The following is a 16328-nucleotide window of genomic DNA, read 5'->3' as shown; positions in this document are numbered from 1 at the left end:
CATGTCATAGTTACATCTTGGTGAACATCTCATCTGCTCATGTAAACTCCAGTTATATGATATCTATTCCTGGCCTCACCTAAAGATTAGTTCTAAAGATTATCAGAAACTATTTCTACTAAAACTCTGGTTCTAGAATCAGTATTGTGCCTGGAGATATGACCGATAACTATAGCTGGTACTTTTCAGTTTCTCAAGCAACCTCTATTTTTTTCTTCAGCAGTATGGTAACAGTCCATGTTTCAAAAATACTATATCTACATGAATTTGTCATGTACCTACTTGTCACTTGACTTTCATCAGAACTGACTCCTACTCTTAACATGGAGATCTCACACTACAGCTTCATGCAGTTATGGGGAGTTATATCAACTGAGTTGCATGAATCTCATGATAACTAGCTACTCACTAGTGATACCGCACAAAGTTCTGGGTCCTGGAGTGATTGAGATTATGTAACTTTTTTGACTGAGCCATTACTGGAATCAAATTTCAGATCAGTGTTGGTCTGTCCCTCCTCACAGAGCAATTAGCTAAGGATGACACTATCTAAAGCTTAAACTTCCAGTGAGACTTTGTCTAAGGCTCACCAGAGTATGCCAATTCCTGCACCATTAAATCCTAATTTTATATATTAAGGTAGGTGTGTGTGTGTGTGTGTGTGTGTGTGTGTGTGTGTGTGTGTGTGTGTGTGTGTGTGTGTGTGTGTGTGTACTAATATGTACTCACACACTTACACAGACATATGTTTGATGGAAAATTAATTTGAATGAAGAGAAATCAGGGAGCACAACTAACTGAAGACTCATTTGACTGAATCACTATTGATAGAAAACATTCTGTACTACAAATATATTGCAAAAAAATGTTTTATGCGAGGGGGGAAACTCCCTTGCACTCCCCCCACTATATTCTAACTCCATAGTCACACAACATGGAGAGAAGAAAAGCACCACGCACAAAGAATCAGTGCTGGCACACAAACAGAGACCTCTACAGATCAGAGAGTATGATATGATGGTGGTTATTGTCATCCACACATACTCTTCTAGACTCACTTCCCTAATACCACGTATGTTCAGAAATTATGCTATTACATAATGTCTATAGACTTCTAAAATTTTCTATCAATTTTGATTCAACCAAATGAGCTTTCAGTCAGTTGTGTACGACCATTTCTGATTCAGTCAAATGACATTGACTATATATATGAGTTATCACAACATGCATTTTACTATGTGGTGAAATGGTGTTTTTTGTCACTTGTAGGAGTTTGTCAAATTATGTAATGGTCGAAGTTCATTATATCAGCCTTTATATAATTCAAGGAATGTTGTCCTTTTTTTCAAGTTTCTGCAAACTTGGAATTAGTATATTTAAATTCAGAGGGTGTGGGGGGGGGGGTAAATCACCCCCCAGTAAAAATCTGTTTTTTTTTGTTTTACTTTATGTAATCACAAACATTACCTATTAGTTTGCATTTGTGATGACTTTTTAAGATGATTTTAATGGAGATTAATGATAATCGCCAGTGAGTTTGTTCGATATTTTTTGTTTTTATCAAAGTCACCGGTTCATTATAAACGCATTAATATATATATATATATATATATATATATATATATATATATATATATATATATATATATATATATATATATATATATATATATATATATATATATATATATATATATATATGTAATATATATATATATATATATATATATATATATATATATATATATAAATAAGATGCACACGCGCGCAAACACATGCGCACACACATATCTGTGATATAGATGTTAATAATTTGTTCAGCATGCAGTAGCAAACTGGTTTGAGATACAGCCTTATATGTTACAAAAGTCATGTTTATTTACAGGTACAAAATAAAGTATGCTTTTCTTCAGGTTGTGAAACAGCAAAACTAAGAATACACAAATCTTGTGAACAGCTCCTTCAGGAAGCAAACAGTCCAGGTGTTGAATGTGGAAGGCAATGCAATTCAGGTTACTGCTTTCTGGCACGATCTTGTACTGCTTTTCCATAAACAGTTCATTACTTACAGATAGCACAGTTCATTTCAGATCCTCCAGCTTTCAACAGAATTTATTATACAGGTACTTTGCTTTCCTCACCAAGGAGAATAACTTTCCAAAAACAATTGTTCCACCATAGCTTGCGGAAATAGCTTCCACTTAATGGGGTTTCTGCTCAGTCCCTTAAGGCTCCTTCCAATCCTGTCCACCAGAAAGTTGGCACTTTCTATAAGCATTATGTATTTTCTACTAATAATTCACTTTGCTCTACTGTGGATTCTTTAGTTCCATCCCTGCCTGCTTGAGAAAAAACTCCTATACTTTCTCTCTCACACCTGCCCTTCTCTTAAGGATAACTCCATTTTTAGTGTAAAAGCCTTTTGTATGTGCTCTAGGTGCAGTCACCCTCTTACATGACCAACCACAGAGAAGACCCACCGGTTCTAGCTTCAGCAGAAGGGGGGGGGGGTAAAATATCCATGCCCAAGTAGCTAAGTAGCCGCATCTAGGACAATGGACATTCTTAAAATTAGAAAGTTGCACAGGGAAAGTTTAGCATTGCTATCCCATTGCTTATACAACCACTGAAGTGGGGCATGGTCTGTAGATAATTTAAATTATAGGTTCATAGGTAAGCACTAGGCTAGCTACCCTTGCTGGCTATTTTAAGCCAAGCTACTTTTGCTTTTTGTGCTCACAATCTATCCCATTTGGTTATTAATTAGCCTTACCTATCCCATGGTCCATGACTATATATTACTCGTAATATTAATAACTGGGATCATACCATAGATAATTTGAAGGGGCCCATGTATTGGATAAGGTATTTAGGAGCTGCCTCTGTCCATTACTAGTACAAAGGGCAGTCCTGGGGTAAATTTCTTATTTCCCATCCATAGATCTAAGTTGTACTTGAAAATGGACAGTGATGAACTTTATTTATGTGGATGGGGAATTTGTTCCACAACAGCAGTATCCTGTGCAAAATATACCTGTCCATCCAAACCATTCTGTTGATAGTGCTAAAGATGGTTAGATCTCTAGACCAACTGTTTCTGATGCCATTTGACTTGCTGATGTGCAGTAAATCCTTCAGTAATTTGGGTCAGAAGATGCCTTGTATGCCAGACACAGGTCACATCGTAGCAGTCTATAGTATACTGAGTATGGTAACAGGGCTTTGAGTCAGTTCATGTAGGAGATGTTGTTCATAGGTATTTACTAAGCTAACAATCACAAGGGCCTTTTTAAGCCTAGCCATGCATCCTAAATCTCTGACAAGTTCTGATACCCTTGATAAGTGTAAGCAGGGGCTTGAGAGATGAAACATTTACAAGCTAGGGCCTGGGAGATGAACCATTTACAGCTTGCCTGTGTCCATTAGGGACATAGGTGCCAAACCAGGGATGAATTTCCTGTTCCCCATCCAGTCATCCAGATTGCACTTGGATTGAGTTAGGGAGGAACTCTGCTTCACATGGATGGGGTAATGTCTGGGATATATATCTGTCTCTCCAGCAGGTCCTATTTATATCACAGGCAAGGTTTAAGTCTTTAGAGTGGGTAATTCTGGTGCTGTTTGTTTTGTGGATATGCAGGATGTCCATCAAAGTGGGGTCTGACAATGCCCTGTATGTCAGGCATAGATCTCCCCTCAAAAGCCTGTAGGAGACAGAATACAGGGATAAAGCATTGTGGCAGTCTGCATAGGACATTTTACTTAAGCTCTGTATTTGTTTAGTGAGGAACCTCTGTGGACATTCCACTTGTTGAATATGCCTGGTTAGGTACATAACAAAGGGGGCATTATACTCAATGATAGGTGGGATAACAATGACTTCCTTGGACTTAGCTGCCATACCTTTGTTTATAAGTTGTGCAACATAGAAGGATTTCCTCACTACTGTAGACACGTGATGGTCAAAGGCTAGATTACTATCTGTGTGTATCCCTAAGTCCCTGACTGCTGGGTTAACTCTAAGGGGTGTGTTGTCAATATGATAGTTACCAGGTGTGGATGACTTACCTAAGGATACTATTATGCATTTCTTGGCATTTAGTTTCAGTCCATGGCTCTGACATCAGTTGTTTATCTGTGTCAGTCTCTCCTGGAGAACATTTGTGTCAGTGTGGGAGTCAATGACAGCTCCTAATTTGCCATCATCTGCAAATTTAGTCAGCCAGTGACCACTGACATTGGCCTTGACTTCTGAGAAGTAAATGCCAAAAAGGAGCGGTTCAAGGACTGATCCCTGAGGGACTCCACTTGTGACCGGCCTCTTTATAGAGGTGGACTCCCCAATTCTAACTTCCTGGGTCCTCTCTGTGAGCCAGCTGGCTATCCACTGGGTGAAATATAAGTTTGTACCTAACCTTTTGAGTTTGTCTACAATCCTTGAGTGGGGTATTGTGTCAAATGCCTTGGCCAGGGCAAGGTAGGCAGTGTGAACCATTTTGCCCTTATCCATTGCTTTGGTGACGTTCTCAAAGAAGTCTGCTAGGTTGAGTAGGCATGGTCTGCCATTGAGAAAACCCAACTGGGTTGGGTCCAGTGTCTGGTGGTTTACTATATCACTATTGATCATTTCTGTGATAATTCTTTTCATGGATTTACATATAAAATTAGTGAGACTTATGGGTCTGTGGTTTCCAGGGTCTGTAGATGGCCCACCTTTGTGCAGAGGGATGACTGTTGCTGTTTTCCATTCATGTGGCACAAAGCCTGTTTGGAGGCTATACTTAAATAGCAATTTCAGAGGCCCTAACAGGTCATATTTCATGCTATTTAGAAGGCATCCTGGGATATTGTCTGGGCCCACTGATGCAATGTTCTTGGCCTTAGAGAGAGCATTAAGAGCTGTTCCATAGTGATAGCAGGGGGAGTTGTATTAGATGGTATTTCTTGAGGGATGGTTGAGGGGGTGAGTGGGTAAAGTTGGAGCTGAATTTATCCACCAGTAGGTTTGCTATATCTTCTGGCTCAGTATAGGTGGCTCCATTTACAATGAGCTCTGCATGCAATTTGTATTGCCTTTGAGGTTGTGGACATAGCTAAAGAATGCCTTGTGGTTGTCCTTGTCCTGGGAGGCCAGATTAACCTCAAACTTGGCTTTGGTAGACTTTATTTGTCCTCTGAGATGTTTGTTTAGTTTGATGAGAGTGCTTTTATCCAGCTGGGTGCTGCAGCTCCTAATTTTTGCCATCATTTTCTTCCTTCTGTTATGCAGCCTATTGATTTTGTGAGTCCACCAAAGTGCCATTTTTTTGAGTTAGTTATGTTCTTTTTTCTGGTGGATATGGCCTCTATGCAGCTGTTAACATGCGTGTACAGTATTTCTGTGAAAAGTTCTGCATAGGCATCAGTATTCTCAGGGTTTATGGGGGCTTTAAATTTTGTCAGGTTATCACTTAATAGCAGGAGGTTAGCCTTAGAGTAGTTCCTGAATATTCCAGGTTTAGCCGGGAGTCCAGGTTTTATTTTGTTTAGGCCTTGTATCCTTTTAGTTAGGTATCTCTTTGGGCGCTAAAGTTGTTGCATGTGTCTGGACAGATATGTGCCAAAGGGGGCATTATATTAAATGATTGGGCTAATGAGGGATGAATAAAGGGGGACAAGGACATCCGTAGATCTAGACACAAGGTAAGTCATGTTTCACATAAGTTCCCTAATCCAAAACAACTGGGACACCTATTAGACTAGTATTGTGAATGTGGTAGTTCCCTGGGGTAGATGACTTCCCAAAGGATGCAATAATGCATTTTTTTGGCATTTAGTTTCAGACCATGATTTTGACACCCATTATTTAGTTGAGACAAATCTTTCTGAAGGATGGCTAAATCATTTGGAGATTCAATGACTCCTCCTAGCTTGCAGTCATCTGCAAACATAGTCAGAGCCCTTTGGTATTGGCTTTTACTTCAGAATAGTAAATGCCAAACAAGAGTGGTCCTAGCATAGACCCTGTGGGACTCCATTGATGATAGAGACTCATTTTTATTATATGAGTTCCATCTGTGAGACAACTGGCAATCCAGCAGGTGACATAGGGTATATTTACAGTTTATTTAGCTTCTCTGCTATGCTTGAGTGGGGAATTATGCCAAAAGCTTTGGCCAGGTCGAGATATGTGGTGTATATCATTTTGCCTTCATCCATTGCTTTGATGACCTTTTCAAAGACATCCCACAGCTTGAGTAAGCATGGCCTCCCATTGACGAATCCAGTGTGAGATGGGTCCAGTATTTGGAGGCTCCCTATGTCCTAATTGATTAATTCCATTATAAATCTTTCCATGTCCTTGCATATGAGCTGGTCAGATGTATTTTTTCTCTAATTGCCTGGGTCTGTGAAAGGGAAATGACTGTAGCTTTCTCCTTTTCCTTGGTTCAAAACCTGTGTGGAGGCTAAGACTGAACAGTGCTGCTATGGGTGTGTCTAAACCATGCTTCATGCTCTTTAAGATGCATCCAGGGATATTATCAGGACACATCTATGCACTATTTTTATCTTTTGATAACACTTTTATGACTTGGTCTTGTGTGATAGCTGGAGATGAGCCAGTTTCAGGTATATATTGAAGACGGAGGAGAGAGAGGAGTAAAGTTAGAGCTAAGTTTATCGGTCAGTAGGTTTGCTATATCTTTAGCCTCAGTGTAGGTAATATTGTTTAAAATCAGATCTGTGCATTGTTGCATTGTACTTTTGAGATTGCAAACATGACTAAAAATGCATTGTGTTTCTCCTCAGTTTGTTTATTTCAGTGACAAGGGCTGTGACATTCTGGGAATTACACTTCTTCCTTTTGGTCAAAATTATTTTCCTTTTATTAAAGAGCTTGTTGATATTATGGTTTCTCAAGGTGGATTTGTTTCTGGGGTCTGTCCAGGGGATAAAATTTCATTGTATTGTAGACCCATTTCATCACTAAACATTCTCTGCCAGTTGCCATCACAACACAGATTCTAAATTATATGAATAAACCATTTCACCAAACCAATTGTCAAGTGAATTCTTACCTAACATATATAATGACATTTTAGTTCATAGTCTAACCAAACTCTAATATTTTGTTCTTGTTTCATTTCACAATTATAAAGATATGTTTGCCCTCATGATAACTTGTGTTCTTGTTTTATTTCTGTATTTAACACTTATAAAGGTTTAATAATAATTTATTATATTGTAGTAAGTCAGTATTTAACAAGAGATACCATAAACAAAGTTTACCACGCAGCCAGCAATAGCCGATAGTGAAAAGGTTAAGTTTTACTAAACGTTTCCAAATGGTAAAGTCCTGCACTCACTTATTCTGTTAGTAAATTACGTAGTTGAACTTTTACAAGTTCGAACCCCATATGGTCGAGACCATAAGTTCAAATTTGTAAAAGTTTGAGCATTTCAATGAAAATTTCCATAAGCGGAGGTTTCCATTTTGTTCAATGGGGTGTGATCTCAGAGTTGGTATATTTAAGTAGCAGGGGGAGTGGAGGGTGCAGGGGGGCTTGCTCCCCTGCTTAAAACAGTTTATTTTGTTTTCAATTGTTTTTTTTATCCATAGTCGAAGTTTTGTAGCTTCAAACATAATGGTTCAAACATTACGTGTTTGAAGTTATAAGACTTCGACTATGTGATATAGACCCTATTAAATTATAGGTCTAAGATAAATAGTGAATAGTTTTTCCAGAGCAGTCTCTGATCTTGTTTTATATTTTTTAAAAGAACTCCTACCACTAACGCAGACTTAGTCTTGACTGCACATGCATTGGTCTTAAAATGTTAGACATCAGCTTTTTTGTACTCCTGTTCGGGGGCGGCTGAGGTACTGGCTGCAGGACTGCAGACTCCCTCAGAGGAGAAAGAAACCACATACATTCATAAATATATCTGAATAAAAGCATTTTATAAAAACATTTAATAAATAAAATATGTCACTTTACTTCATAATGTTTATGTTTTAAAATGGGAATCAAAGAACAAGATTCATTTAACCCAGGGTGAACTATGGCATTAAGTCTAATCTGCCATTGAAGTTCATCAGTAATTTTACCATGGGATTCCTTCTTAATTTGATCAGTGACTAAGAAACCACATTTGTGTGATGCACATGCAAAAATGTGCTTGAACAAAGCACTGGTAGTTTTTTTGTTCGCACACTAATCACACTAATTTGATTTCTTAGTCATTGATCAAATCAAGAAGCATTCCCAGGGTAAAATTACTGATGAACACTTAAATGTTAGGGAACTACAATGGCAGATTTAAAACTAAAACATTATGAAGTAAAGTGACATATTTTATTTATTACATGTTTTTATGAAATGCTTTTGTTCAGATATATTTTATGAAATTATGTGATTTGTAATTTAGTCTTGTACTTAATCATATGCACCTTTATCAAATCCATGGACTGATCAAGTGATTTTTTTCTAACTATACAACTGGTGTTTCAGTTATGTAAATTAATGAATGGGTTTTAATTGATCAGTTCTGACGAAGTTCCATCCTTTGTGGAATAAAAGTGCTTAACTAACAGTTTAATAAAAGTTATCAAACTAAGTGGTTATTCAAGTTGTTTTTTTCCATGTCCTGGACCACACTGATTCAGGTGGTGCCTAACAATTTATTAGTTCATGTTTGGTTGGTTTGGAGTTTTTGATTTTTCATGTAATCACCCAAGAAAGCTTTAAGTGTTTTGAGTGCCTGTATACATTTGACATGTTTCCACAGAGCTGCTCTAAAATAAGTGACAGCAGTGCCCTATGTAGTACCAGAAGGTAAAATTTTACAATATAACTACCTCAGAAGCTGTACTTAGCAACTTGGTGATTGTAGAGAAACTACTTTACATATCTAGAAGTAAAGAGGAAGTAGTCTGTTCATTGAGGAGCACTCCCCTTAAATTTAGTTTTATATTGCAGGTCTAGGCCCTAGTCCCAAATGTAGCTCACCTTAAAAGGGACCTGGCATCATTGATATGCACCATCCCAATTTCTCCACAGCCAGTTTGAAGGACATGGGTATCTTGAGACAATCTGGCAATTGCCTCATGTTCACGGACACACATTTAATCCTTAAAGAAGCATATATAGTATAAAAGGGATGTATATGCACAGGGTCACTGAAGGCAAAGCTCTCACATACAAGCATACAGAATAAAAAGAAGGTTGTCAGAAACACACGCACTACACCCACCACATATAATATATACCACACACATAAACCAACTTATGCTGAGGCATTTAAATGCAATCATCTCAAACCCCAAAGATTTCATAGAAACTGGTGCCTGAACCACCGTAATCTGTTCTCTTTGACCTTTTTCTGCAATTACAGTTACCTTGGCTTCTGCTCTTATGTCCTCATTTCTTCCTGTATTCCACACTGTGTATTCTACTACCAATCTCAGGCACTTCAACTTTATCACCTCTAGTTTTCTTAACTGTTCTGCCTTTACTGCACAGTTTTCTGTACCACACAGTAGTACCAGTCATACCACTGTTTTGTACACCTTACTTTTTAGCTTCTTTGTCATTCTTGCCAAAGTCAAGGTGCCAATTGGCTGGAGCCCCTCTGATTTCAGCTTTGACTACGTCATTCAGACTTCCCTTCTCCTCAACCATCCCTGCAAGATACTTGAAGCTGTTAACCTGTTCCACTATTTTCCCTTCTACGTCATTTTTCAACTTCTTCTGATTTCCCCCCATTTGCTGCCATTACAACCATCTTGACCTTGTAATATGCTTTCTCCAAGTTTAGGAATGACCAGTTGGACTCTCTCTTCATTTCCAGCTTCTTCTCAAACATCTGTCTCACAGCAAACATGAGATCAGTTGTGCTTCATCCTGATCTGAATCTGAATTGCTCATTTCCCATCTTGTTTTCTACTACTCTGCTTATTCATTTCTCTGTTACCCTCTCCAGAACTTTCGTGCAGTGTTATAGGAGCTTGATAACTTTATACTGTCCACAGTTGTGAATGTCCCCTTTGCTCTTGAATGCTGGCACTGGTATGCTTATTCTCCAGTAATGTGGGATCCATCTTTTGATCCTTACTGCTATGAGTATCCTCAGAAGCCATTTCTCCCCTATCTTACCCAACATCGTTATCATATCTGCTGTGACCTCATCTGAGCCTGCTGCTTTCCTTGACTTCATTTTCTTTAGTGCTGTTCTTACCTCTTCTGTGATGGGCTCCTCTTCTTCTCTCACTGTAGGCTGTGTCTAGGCAGTATAGATTCTGTGGGGTTTTCTTCATTCAGAAGCTGTTGGAAGAACTCTTTCCATCTGCCTTTGATGTCTTGTGGACTGGTGAGCAGGTTGTTGCTGGCATCCCTTATGAAGTGTCTTTGACTATCTTCATTTTCTGTCTGGTTTTGCCTTGCAACCTGATATAATTCATTTGTGCCATCCACTGAGCCACTTTCCAGAAATTAGTAGCCTGCCTTGGATACCTAGTTCTTTGCTTTTGCAACTCCTCTCTTAACCTTTTTGTTTGTCAACCAGTATTCCTTCCTAGCCTGGTCTGTCTTTTCTATTTCCCACTTTTTCCTACACTCCTTCTTTTGAAGACATCCTGGACTTCTGCAGTGCACCACCAGCTTTCCTTATGTACATTATTTCAGCCACGTCTGTCCTGTAGCCCTTACACATACTGTTTTGAGGTGCTGTCATTCTTCTTCAACTACACCTTTTTCCTCTTCTTCTTGAGTTACTAGAGACATGAGTAATTCCTTGAACTGTTGTGATTTCTCTCCAGTCAACTTCCAGGTCTTCATCCTGGCCTTTGTTGAACTTTAATGGCTTCTATGCCCACCGCTATCAGCTGAGTGTGGCAACCAGTGGTTTATGCTGCGTGCCAACTGTTTCACTGGGTGAAGACTTTGCCCTCACTTATTCTACCACAGATCCCTTTCCTTACTAGAAGTCTACCTGAGTTGCATGTTGGCCACTTGTGTATGTTATCTTGTGACTGTCTCATTTTCTGAACCATGTGTTGGCTACCATCAAGCCATTTGCCAGAAGGAAGTCTAGAATGGCCTCTCCTTCTTTATTCCTTTTGTCACACCCATATGGTCCCGGGCAGTCCTCATATACTGTTCTGTTTGCCCTAATATATGCATTCCAGTCACCCATTATCAAACCAATCCCTGTTGTCCTGCTTTATCTAGTAGGTCCTGCAACTGCTGTGTGAATACACTTTTTTCCTCACTGTCACAACCCTGCTGTGGGACAGAGGCTGAGGTTACGAATATTATTCTATCACTACAGTGAAGTCTGATTGCCATGAGTCTGTCACAAATTCTGATGACATCAATCACTGTCTTCTGAACCCTCTCTCTCACAATTCCCATGCTATTTCTAGTCTGTCCTCCTCCTGAGTATAGACTCTGGATTTCAAGTCAAGTAGCTTTGCTGTATTGCCATTCCCCCTTGTCTCCTGGATGCATAGGATGCCCAGTGTCCTCCTTACTATCATGTCATCCAGTTCCAAGTCTCATCCTGTCAGTGAGCCTGCATTGAGTGTAGCAATTCTTAGTTCATTTTGACAGATTTATTGGTTTTACATTCAGTTTTCACTCAACAGAGCTATCCCAGGTAACCCAAGCTGGGTAAATGGAGACTAACTGGCCAGTAGCTTATTGACCTAGGGCAGCTGGGCTTTATGGTGGGCACACACTGGCCAATAGGGGCACATACACTACTCCCACCATTAGCATGGGTCCCTGGTGGAGGTTAGAGTAGGCAGGGCTGATGCCACAATATGAGCAAAAGATGATTGACTTTAATAATTGACTTAGTTTTTAGCTTCATTCTAAGGGGATGCAATATTTGTCAGCATGGGAAGATATGGCTAACAAACCATGTTGCTTTGCGAAGGATGGTCTGCACCTATCTTCTACAGGCTTTTGAATATTGGCTAAAACATTGCCCTCTCCCATAGAGCCTTTTTGAGCAATGCCAAATCTACAAAGCTCCCAACATTGAAAAATCAGACTATGAGAATCTAAAAGTGTTATTGATCAATGCTAGTTTTTAAACAAGAAACTGTACTCCCTCCAATCTGTCTTCATCCTGGAGAATGCAGACATCTATGCAGTTACTGAGACATGTTTTTAAGCCACAGACAGTACCCCAGCAGTGCCTTCCACACATTTAGACCAGCAATTGCACCAACAGGGACTAAAGGTGGAAATGTCTTGATATACATCATTAACAAACATACTTCTAGGTTGATTAAACAGTATGATGTGCTAGAGTTTCTCCACATAAAGATTACCATAGACAAAGTTCCATACCATATCCTAGAAAGTTATAGGGGACACTCTGCGTCCCAGGGAACCCATAGCTCGTACTTTATGAATATGGTATTCGGTAGAATGGTGAGTGTCCACATTAGGTTGGAGGACTTTACTCGACAGGGAATCCTACATTACCCTAAATTTGCAGTCAGAGAGATTTCTGGACTTTGTAAACTCAAACACCCTAGTTTGCAAAGTGTATACATACACTAGGTGTACAAACATATTGATTGCAAGCTGGAGGTTATCATGAACTCCCCTGCAGACACTAGCATTCTTCATGAAGGTCTGTCTGTGACTGAGAAATGGTGCCAAAGCTATGGTCTTAAACTGAGTGCTAGGAAATGCATAATTTACCCTTTGGGAAGTCATCCATCCTGGCTCATTACCGTGTTGATGATATTCCCCCTAGGAATTGACTCAGTGGTGAGGGATTTGGGTACACATGTAGACAATAACCTTACCTTTGACCACCATGTGGCCAAAGTGGTGAGGAAGTCCTTTTATGTTGTGCAACTTACAAGAAAGGGCATGGCATCCAGGTCTAAAGAGGTAATTCCACTGTAGTCTGCCCTTATCAGGCCAATCATAGAGTATAGTGCTCCCATTAATATGTACCTCACCAGGCACATGCAGCAAGTAGAGTGACCTCAGAGGTTACTTATAAAAAGAATACAAGGTGTAACAAACCTGTTTAAGGCAGAGCACCTTAAAGCCCATTCCCTCTACTCAGTCTCCTATAGATTGCTGAGGGGTGATCTATGCCTGGTTTACAAGGCATCTGCAAACCCTACACTTATGAATTTTCTACATATTTATAAGTCAAAGAGTACCAGAAATACAAGGTCTAGGGACCTGATTTTTGTCTGTGACTTAAAGAGAACATGCTGGAGAGACAGATATGTGTCCCAGAGATTACCCCCTTGTATGGAACAGGCTTCCCATCTATGCATAGCTGAGTTCATCTATCACCCAGTTTAAGTGCAACCTAGACCAGTGGATGGGGAATGGGAAATTTATACTAGGCCTGGCACCCAGCTTATAAATGCCTGGCCATCAATGTTCTATTTGGATACAGGACATAATTATTGTTGGATAGGCTTAGAAATGCCCCTGGGCTGCTAAGCTAGTAATAGCCTATGAATCTGGTACTCACAAATATGGAAGAATGCTGCACTCTCTCCAAGGTCATGTCCTGTCCTGTCTGGTAAGGTCAGATCACAACATGGTCTCCTTTAAAATATAAATCAGTTATGCAACCCCAGTAAACCCTTTAACAGTTAGGAACTATTTCAAGGCAAACTACCTTTTAATAAATGATAACTTCTCAAAATTCCAAGCCCTCCAAACCAAAATAACACAGCAGCTTATGCAGAATTGTTCACAGAGACTCAGTACAGCTATGTCAGTGGTAGCATAAAGGCTGCTGTACCTACCAGAAATAAGTCCAAAACAAACTCTAAAAACAATCTATCCTGGTAAAATTCAACATTAAGCAGGTTGTACAACAAAAAAAAGTCATAGCTAAAATTATGAATAGTAGCAGCCAAAAAGACAAAAACTTTCTCATCAAACTAAATATACAACCAAGGGGGCTATTTAAGTCCAAGAAGGCTAGTTCTGTAAATAAGATAACTTACCAGGCTAAGGACAACCACAGTGCCTTTGTTAGTTACATCTGAAATGTCAAAGGCAACACACAAGAGTGTACTGAACAGGTTGTACATGGAGAAACATTCATGGAGCTGAGAGATATAACATATCTGCTGGCCAACAAATATAACTACAACTTTGTCCCCCCTCCACTCACCCCCAGGAAATACCATCTAACATAATCCCTCCAGCTATCAATAGAGAGCAGGTTCTAGCTGCACTCTCTACACCCAAGAACACAGCTTCAGTGGGTCCCAAAAATATCCCAGGTTGCCTCCAAAATAGCCTGAAAAATTACTATTGGGGTCACTGGAGTCACTATTCAACTATGGCTTCTGTAAAGGCTTTGCACCATGCAAATGGAGGACAGCAATGGTCATCTCTCTGCCCAAGGATGGACCATCAACAGATCTTGGAGTAGACCTAGCAGCCAAGGACTTGTGGACAGATGTAGATAATAACCTGGCCTTTTACCAACATGTGTCTAAGGTAATAAGAAAATCATTCTGTATCTCTCAATTTCTTAGTAAGGGCATGGCAACTAGATCCAAGGAGGTCATCATGCCACTATATCCGGCCCTCATCAGACCCATCATTGAGTATAACATGTCCTTCAGTATGTAGCTGACCGCACAGATGCAGCAAGTGGAATGTCCACAGAGCTTATTCAAAAAAGAATACAGGGAGTTAGAATAATGTCCTATACCTATGGCCTCAAAGCTCTATCTCTATACTCTGTTTCCTATAGATTTCTGAGAGATGATCTATGCCTTGCATACAAGGTATCCCTGGATCCTCCTCTGATGGATCTTTGGCATATCTGTAAAATGAACTGCATCAGAGCTATGAGATCTAAGGAACTAAACTTTACTTACAGCTTAAATATGTCATGTTGGAGAGAGAGAGAGAGGTATCTCATAGAATTCCCATTTTCAGGAATGGACTTCACATCTGTGTGAAGCAAAGCCCTTCCCTAACCGTGCTGAAGCATAACCTGGGCCAGTGGAGGAGAAATCTAAAACTGACCTTAGGTTTGGCACTTATGTTTTGATGGTCAAAAGAAACCACTGAATCATCCCCTAGTATACAACCTTTAGAATAGCCTCTAAGACACAATAACTTATGTATTGCATAGCTTGGTTTATAAAAACCTTAGTTGTCATTAGCCTAGTAGGCAACATGAACCTATGAACCTATTTAAGCTTCAGACTTGATAGCATTTGAAAAAAGCATTCTGATCCAAAGCCAGTTCTATCCTTTTTCTAAGTATATAAGGGCACACACAGGAATGTGACTTCTTTATTTATTTTATTTTTATTTATTTTATTTAACATTTGTTGACCGGGAATGTCCGACTAGGTTCCACAGATCCTGTTTTCAGCGGAGGCCCGGGGAGAAATTCTCCAAATGCATGTCTTTGGAATGTGGGAGGAAACCGGAGTACCCGGAGAAAACCCACGCGAACACAGGGAGAACATGCAAACTCCACACAGAAGGCACCCCAGCTGAGAATCGAACCGGAGAACCTCTTGCTGTGAGGCGACAACGTTAACCGCTGCACCACTGTGCCACCCGACTTCTCAACTCACTGCTGTCCCTGTCAGCTTTCTACTTTATTTCTGAGGTCAGAATTGTAGGTATATATATATATATATATATATATATATATATATATATTTTTTTTTTTTTTTTTGCGGTGGAGGGTTCTTGTTACACATTGGATTCTAACAACATTGAGCTGAGAAGTTAATTATGTATGTATGCATTAATTTCATCTCAATCAGAGTTCTGATTTGTATAGTCAATCCCCCAGATTCACTAATCCTCCGTGTAAGACTTAATAAGTCTTACTCGGAGGCTGCAGTTGAACGGTATGACGTCAGCATGCCATGAATATGTATAAGGGCATGCTGACTCAACTGTAAGTCTTACACGGACTGTGTAAGAAAGCAGGGGGCGTGTCCGACTGCTGAGCAGTCTAAATGTCCACACCCCTGCAAGTGTTTTAAAACTAAACAAAGCACACACACACAAGAGCGAGTCCACTCAAATGTCCTTGCACCCAACACCACACTCCCTGATATTGTAAACCCCTATCACAGTTTTAAAACGGAAAACATTAGATATATTTTTTTAAATCCCCAAAATAGCTGCCTGTATTTGCACGTGTGTGTGCAGGTGTGTTGTACCCTTGGTGTGTTGGGTTAATGGGAATATTATTGCATGCTGTTACAACTAATCTGGAATGTTGTTTTGCTTATGTTCTAATTAAACACACCTAATCACAGAACGTATGGGAAGGCCGGTCCCAGCGGACCCACCTATCCCACTTCA

The sequence above is a fragment of the Protopterus annectens genome, chromosome 6.part0, assembly GCF_019279795.1.
Source record: "Protopterus annectens isolate FY-2018-M chromosome 6.part0, PAN1.0, whole genome shotgun sequence".
Classification (NCBI taxonomy): Eukaryota; Metazoa; Chordata; order Ceratodontiformes; family Protopteridae; genus Protopterus; species Protopterus annectens.
The sequence above is the reverse complement of the archived record's forward strand: the minus strand, read 5'-3'. Positions refer to the sequence as shown.